The 6,724-nt window shown below is 42.7% G+C and overlaps 1 pseudogene; it reads left to right on the forward strand.

The window, feature by feature from the left end:
- The first annotated feature begins 6,310 nt into the window (after positions 1 to 6,310).
- LOC126164131 (5S ribosomal RNA) lies at positions 6,311 to 6,428 on the forward strand (annotated as a pseudogene).
- The last annotated feature ends 296 nt before the right edge of the window (positions 6,429 to 6,724 follow it).

Genomic DNA, 6,724 nt, shown 5'->3' on the forward strand with positions numbered 1-6,724 from the left:
GTGCTCCAGACGTACATTCCCAGAAATTTGTTCCTCAAATTAAGACCTATGTTTGATAATAGTAGACGTCTCTTGGCCAGGAATGCCCCTTTTTGCAGTGCTAGACTGCTTTTGATGTCCTACTTGCTCCGTCCGTCATTGGTTATTTTACTGCCTAGGTAGTAGAATTCCTTAACTTCATCTACTCCGTGACCATCAATCCTGATGTTAAGATTCTCGCTGTTCTCATTTCCATTACTTCTCATTACTTTCGTCTTTCCTCGATTTACTCTTCATCCATATTCTGTACTCATAAGACTGTTAATTCCTTTCAGCAGATTATTTAATTCTTCTTCAGTTGCACTCAGAACAGCAATGACATCAGCGTAGCATATCATTGATATCCTTTCACCCTGAATTTTAATTCCGCTCCTGATTCTTTCTTTTATTTCCATTATTGCTTCTTCGGTGCACAGATTGAACAATAGGGGCGAAAGACTACATCCTTACACCCTTTTTAACTCGAGTACTCTTATTACTCCCTCTTGGCTCTATTACATATTGTATATTACCTATAGCATACCCCCAATTTTTCTCATAATTTCGAACATCTTGTACTATTTTACATTGTTAATCGCATTTTTCAGGTCTATAAGTCCTATGAACGTGTCTTTATTTTTCTTTAGTCTTGCTTCTTTTATCAACTGCGACGTCAAAACCGCCTCTCTTGTGTCTTTGCCTTTCCTAATGGCAAACTGATAGCCATCTAACAGATTCTTAGTGTTTATATTATTCTTGTCAGAAACTTGGGTGCATGAGTTGTTAAGCAGACCGTGCGATAATTCTCGCACTTGTGCCCCCTGCAGTGTTCGCAACAGTGTGGATGATGTTTTTCTGAAAGTCAGACGGTACATCACCAGACTGATACATTTTACAAGCGTACGTGAGTCTTACAAAGCTTTTTTAAATTCTAATTCTAATAATGAATTCGGGTTCTTCTTCTGTCACTCATGAGACCAGTCCTCCCCCTCGTAGAAGACTCCTATATACTCTTTCCAATTATCCACTCTCTCCTCTACATTTAGCAGTGGAATTCCCAATGCACTCCTAATGTTACCACCCTTGCTTTTAATTTCACTGAAAGTTTTTATTTTGACTTTCCTGTATGCTGACACAGTTCTCAAATGTTCAAATGTGTTTGAATTCCTAAGGGACCAAATTGCTGAGGTCCTTCGCCCCTAGACTTACACACTATTTAAACTAAGTTATGACAAGAACAACACACACACATCCATGCCCGAGGGAGGATTCGAACCTCCGGCGGGAGGGGTCGCGCAATCCGTGACAAGGCGCCTCAAACGGCGCGGTCACTCCGCGCGGCAGTCAGTCCTCCAGACAGTTATTTCTTTTTCGATTCTTCCACATTTTTCATGCAGAAACCTCCTTATCACCTCTGATCTTCCTGTTTATTTTATTCCTAAGGGACCTGCATTTCTCTGTTCCAGAATTTCCCTCAGTATTTTTGTGCTTCCTTCTTTCATCGATCAACTGGTGTGTTTCTTCTGTTACCTATGGTTTCTTCGCAGTTACTTCCTTTATACCTATGTGTATCTTTCTAAGTTCTTTAGTTGGCCTTTTTAGAGATGTTCATTTCTCTTTCTGAACTACCTCCTGTGCTATCCGTTATCGCAGTATTTATAGCCTCAGAGAATTCACGCGTAGTTCTTCATTCCTTACTACTTCCACATCCCACTTCCTTGCACACTGATACTTCATAACTAGTCTCTCAAACTTTAGCCCGCGCTTCATCATTACTAAACTGTGATCTGAGTCTATATTTGCTCCTGGGCATGCCTTGCAAACCAATATCTGATTTTGGACTGTCCGCCTGACCATGTTGTAATCAAACTGAAATCTTCCCGTATCTCACGGACTTTTCCAAATATATTTCTTTCTCTTGTGATTCTTGCACAGAATATTCGTTATTATTGGCTGAATTGTATTGTAGAACACAGTTAGTCTTTCTCCTCTCTCATTCCTACAATCATGCACATATTCTCCCGTAACACTCCCTTCCACTCCTTCCTATACAACCGCAGTCCAATTCCCCATGACTATCAGATTTTCATCTCCATTTACGTATTGAATTACCCGTTCAGTGTCGCTAGACGATTGGAAAACCATGGTCTGGTCAGATGAGTCCCGATTTCAGTTGGTAAGAGCTTATGGTAGGTTTCGAGTATGGTTCAGACTCCACGAAGCCATGGGCCTAAGTTATCAACAAGGCAGTGTGCAGTCTCGTGGTGCTTCCATAATTATGTGGCTTGTGTTTAAGTGTAACGGACTAGGTCCTCTGCTTCAACTAAACCGTTAATTGACTTGAAATGGCTACGTTCGGCTACTTGGAAACAATCTGCTGCCATTCATGAACTTCCAATTCCCAAACAACGATGGAATATTTATGGATGACAAAGGACCATGTCAACAGGCCACAACTCTTCGCGATTCGTTTGAAAAACGCTCTGGACAATTCGGGCGAATAATTTGCCACCCAAATCGCCGACGTGAATCCCATCGAGCATTTATCAGACACAATCGTGAGGTTAATTCATTCACAAAATCCTTCACTAGGAACACTTGCGCAATTACGGACGCCGCCCGGGATTAGCCGAGCGGTCTAAGGCGCTGCAGTCACGGACTGTGCGGCTATTCCCGGCGGAGGTTCGAGTCCTCCCTCGGGCAGGGGTGTGTGTGTTTATCCTTAGGATAATTTAGGTTAAGTAGTGTGTAAGCTAAGGGGCTGATGACCTTAGCAGTTAAGTCCCATAAGATTTCACACACATTTTTGAATTACGGACGGCCATTGAGACAGAGTAGCTCAATATTTCTGCAGGAGACTTCCAAGGCCTTTCTGAGTCCATGCCACGTCGAACTGTTGCTCTACGCCTAGCAAACCGAGCTCCGATACGATATTAGCATCTTTTCTTCGTGGGGAACCACAGTCATACATAATTATTCGACAGAAATTTCCGCTATTTGAATGTTAGTTGTTCATTTATTTTACGCAGTCTTGATTTCGGTCTTTGAAGTCATTCTATGGTGCATGCTACAATGTTAAAATATGTCGTACCTGTCTGTGACATATTTGGATAGTTAACAGTCAAAGGGCGGATATTTCTTTCAAAAAATAAAACAAATGCTAGAAGGTATCCCATGCCTTTTGTCGTCTCAGCGTATAATAATTTTAAAGTTTCTGTACACAAACAGACTTTCTTTACAATTTAAAAAAAAAAAAAGCTTCTCTCCCGTAGTACAGTTTCGCAGCAAACTACGCACAACACATCATTTCACCAAATACTGGCGAGCATAGCTGGTGATACACTATGGAATATACGAGGGTTGGAACTTTAATAGTCTCAACTATTTATTTACGGCTCGTGCAAAATAGATACGCGTTTCAAAGTTTTACTGACCTTCAAAGTAGTCACCAGCATTGTGTATAAGCCGTTGCCAGCAATGTGGAAGTCGTAGGATACTCTTAGCAGTGCCAGTTGTGTTGGCAGTTCGAGCGGCGCGGTCTATTGCCCGACGAATTTGTAGCAGTTCTGAAGCGAATGGCGTGAAGTGTTTCCTTCAGTTTAGAAATCGAGTTGAACTCACGAGGGCTTAAGTCAGGGGAGTGTAGTAGGTGGTATAGCACTTAGCAACCCCATCAGACAAACAACTGAGTAACAGCTTGCACTGTACGTGCATGAGCATTGTCCTGCAAAATGGTGATCAGATCCTGCAGAATGTGTCATCACTTCTAGCTATAGTCTGGTCGTAGGTTGTGTTCCAAAAATGAACAGCGTAGAGACAGAAGTGATGACACTTTCTGCAGGACCTGACCATCATTTTGCAGAACAATACTGAAGCTCGTACAGTGCAAGCTGTTACTCAGTTGTTTGACTGACGGGGCTGCTAAGTGCTATACCACCTACTGCACTCCCCTGACTTAAGCCCTCGTGAGTTCAACTCGATTTCTAGACTGAAGGAAACACTTCACGGCATTCGCTTAAGAAATGCTACAAATTCGTCGAGCAATAGACCAAGCCACTCGAACTGTCAACACAACTGGTACTGCTAAGAGTATCCTACGACTTCCACGTCGCTGGCAACGGGTTATACAAAATGCTGGTGACTACTTTGAAGATCAGTAAAACTTTGAAACACGTATCTATTTTGTACGAGCAGTAAATAAATAGTTGCCACTATTAAAGTTCCACCCCCCGTATTTTAATGCAGGCTTCTTGGCATCTGATTTATTTTTCTCTTTCCTCGAGGTAAGAGAAGTTTTCAAGGCTGTTGACCAAATTCTTTGGCTGACAATAAAACTGTATATCGCAGCGGAATGCATGTGTGGGGGAAATCACTTTGAACTGCAAGATGGCAGTCCTTTTTCAAGAATTTCGTCGTATAATTGGGATTAGTCAGTCTTCCCTACGACTCAATTAACAGAAGAATTTTTTTCTCCTGCACAAAGTATTTCATCACATCAATTACAGTAAACTGAGGATCATCTCGTTTTACGTATGAGATAAGTAACATAAGAACTGAAAATAAAATAAAGACGTTTCTGCAGAGATAATCGATCCCACGGTTCTCAGATTAGCGCCCTGTACTCTTTCCGCTGTTTTAACCAGTGCCTGAATACTACAACTATATGAATTGGTCATGCCTTGGTCTACCGGCACCAAAAATTCTATTACTTCCAAACGCTTGGGTGTCTGGTGCTCCCATAGTGCTCAGAGCCATTTGAGCATCTGGTGTTTCTGTCGTCTTCATTTTTGGCTAAGCCTTGCAAAGACCACGAATTTGGACGAAATCAGTGATGACAAGTAGGCGCCGCTCCCTCGTGAGTGTACCCTGTAAAAGTCCTCCTAGCAAGGAAAAAATCCCAGGCAGCACCAGGAATCGAACCCGTGCCTTCCACATGGTAGTCAGACGTACTCAGCACTCAGCTACGGATGCGGTAGGACCTGCGGAGAGGCCGATCAAAAATCAGGAATCAGCAGAGATGCGTGAGCTGTAGTCTAGGTAGACCGCAGCGCTGCAAGATGGCGCCTGCTGTTTTGTATCTGACGTGAAGTATGGACAGCAATTTCTGGCCGCCCTTGACGCTCGCAGCGGCGGCGGCGCCATGCATATTCATCAGCGGGACGCCGAGTTCGGCGCCGCCGCTGCCGCTGCCGCTGCCGACCTGACGGGCCCCCAATTTCTCTCACGCAACTCTGTGCCCAGCCTGGTCCTCCGCGGGGAGAACACACGTCCTGCGTAGCTGGCGATTCCGTCTCCTCTTCCAACACACGTCCGATAATAAAGGCAAATACATTCCAGCACACATGGGCGCGAAAACGAACGTTCACCAGATAACTGTGAATGCTTGGTTAAATGCCAGCACTTACTTTAGTATGAAATATGGCCAAATTTTGTACAAATCTATTTGAAATGTAAGCTTTTCGATCAAGGTCCCCATTCAACTGGGATCAAATTTCATACTGAAGCCTGTGGCTGTTGGTTACCGCTGGAGTTGCGGTTCGATTGTTTCGGTATAGTATATAAATATCATAGTAAACTGTAGGATTACCGGTGGTATTGGTAGCATTGGTAGGGCAAGAAACATAAATGAACGTATAAGAGAGAAACTGGGAACCGACGATTTATCCTAGTTTATTTGTTTATTTCGTTGTTCGTTTTGCACATAATTATAATCGCACATCGTCAGTGTTAACCCAATGTGTATTTAATATCACTACAGAATATAAATTTCGTTTGTAAGTAATGAAACTTAGTTCGTCGCATACTTTAAGCGCTTTCTTGTAACTAAAGCAGTTACTATAGATGCAAGTACAGTTTACATGCACAAATATAAAAAAAGTCTGTCTAATTATTGTTATTTTATACTCAATACAACGTTCTTCATCATGATCAAAGGCAAGATGTTCCTGCTATTATTGACAAATGCGACATCTGTTTTTGAATAACAGAAACATCTTTTACTTAACATCTACGAAATACTTACGTGATGTTTGATATATTTTTGTTTTGCATTTTCTAAATAATTTTTACTTTTTTCCTAGGCAATTGCGTTTCCCAGCGATGTATGTAAAATCTGTATTTTTTTTTTTGAACAACATTCCTTTTTTTTTCAGATTACAGATCAACAATTTTCTAATAAAATCTGAAAGACATTGACAGTTTCAATTTTTCTGTAAATACTGTTCATTTTTAAGTAACTCACAGGAGGATAACTATGTAGAACAAAAAATTTCCATAGGTTATATGGCTCTCTGGCAACGGCCTTGCCGCAGTGGATACACCGGTTCCCGTCGGATCACCGAAGTTAAGCGCTGTTGGGCGTGGCCGGCACTTAGATGGGTGACCGTCTGGGCCGCCATGCGCTGTTGCCATTTTTCGGGGTGCACTCAGCCTCGTGATGCCAACTGAGGAGCTACTCGACCGAATAGTAGCGGCTCCGGTCAAAGAAAACCATCGTAACGATCGGGAGAGTGGTGTGGTGACCACACGCCTCTCCTATCCGCATCCTTAGCTGGGGATGACACGGCGGTCGGATGGTCCCGATGGGCCACTTGTGGCCTGAAGACGGAGTGCATATGGCTCTCTACGTATCCTCACTCAGTTTCTCGACAGTTCACCGCGTCCAGTTTAAATGAGAATGTACTGACAGGGTACCTGAAGAAAGCGA

The sequence above is a fragment of the Schistocerca cancellata genome, chromosome 2 (assembly GCF_023864275.1).
Source record: "Schistocerca cancellata isolate TAMUIC-IGC-003103 chromosome 2, iqSchCanc2.1, whole genome shotgun sequence".
In the NCBI taxonomy this organism is placed as follows: domain Eukaryota; kingdom Metazoa; phylum Arthropoda; class Insecta; order Orthoptera; family Acrididae; genus Schistocerca; species Schistocerca cancellata.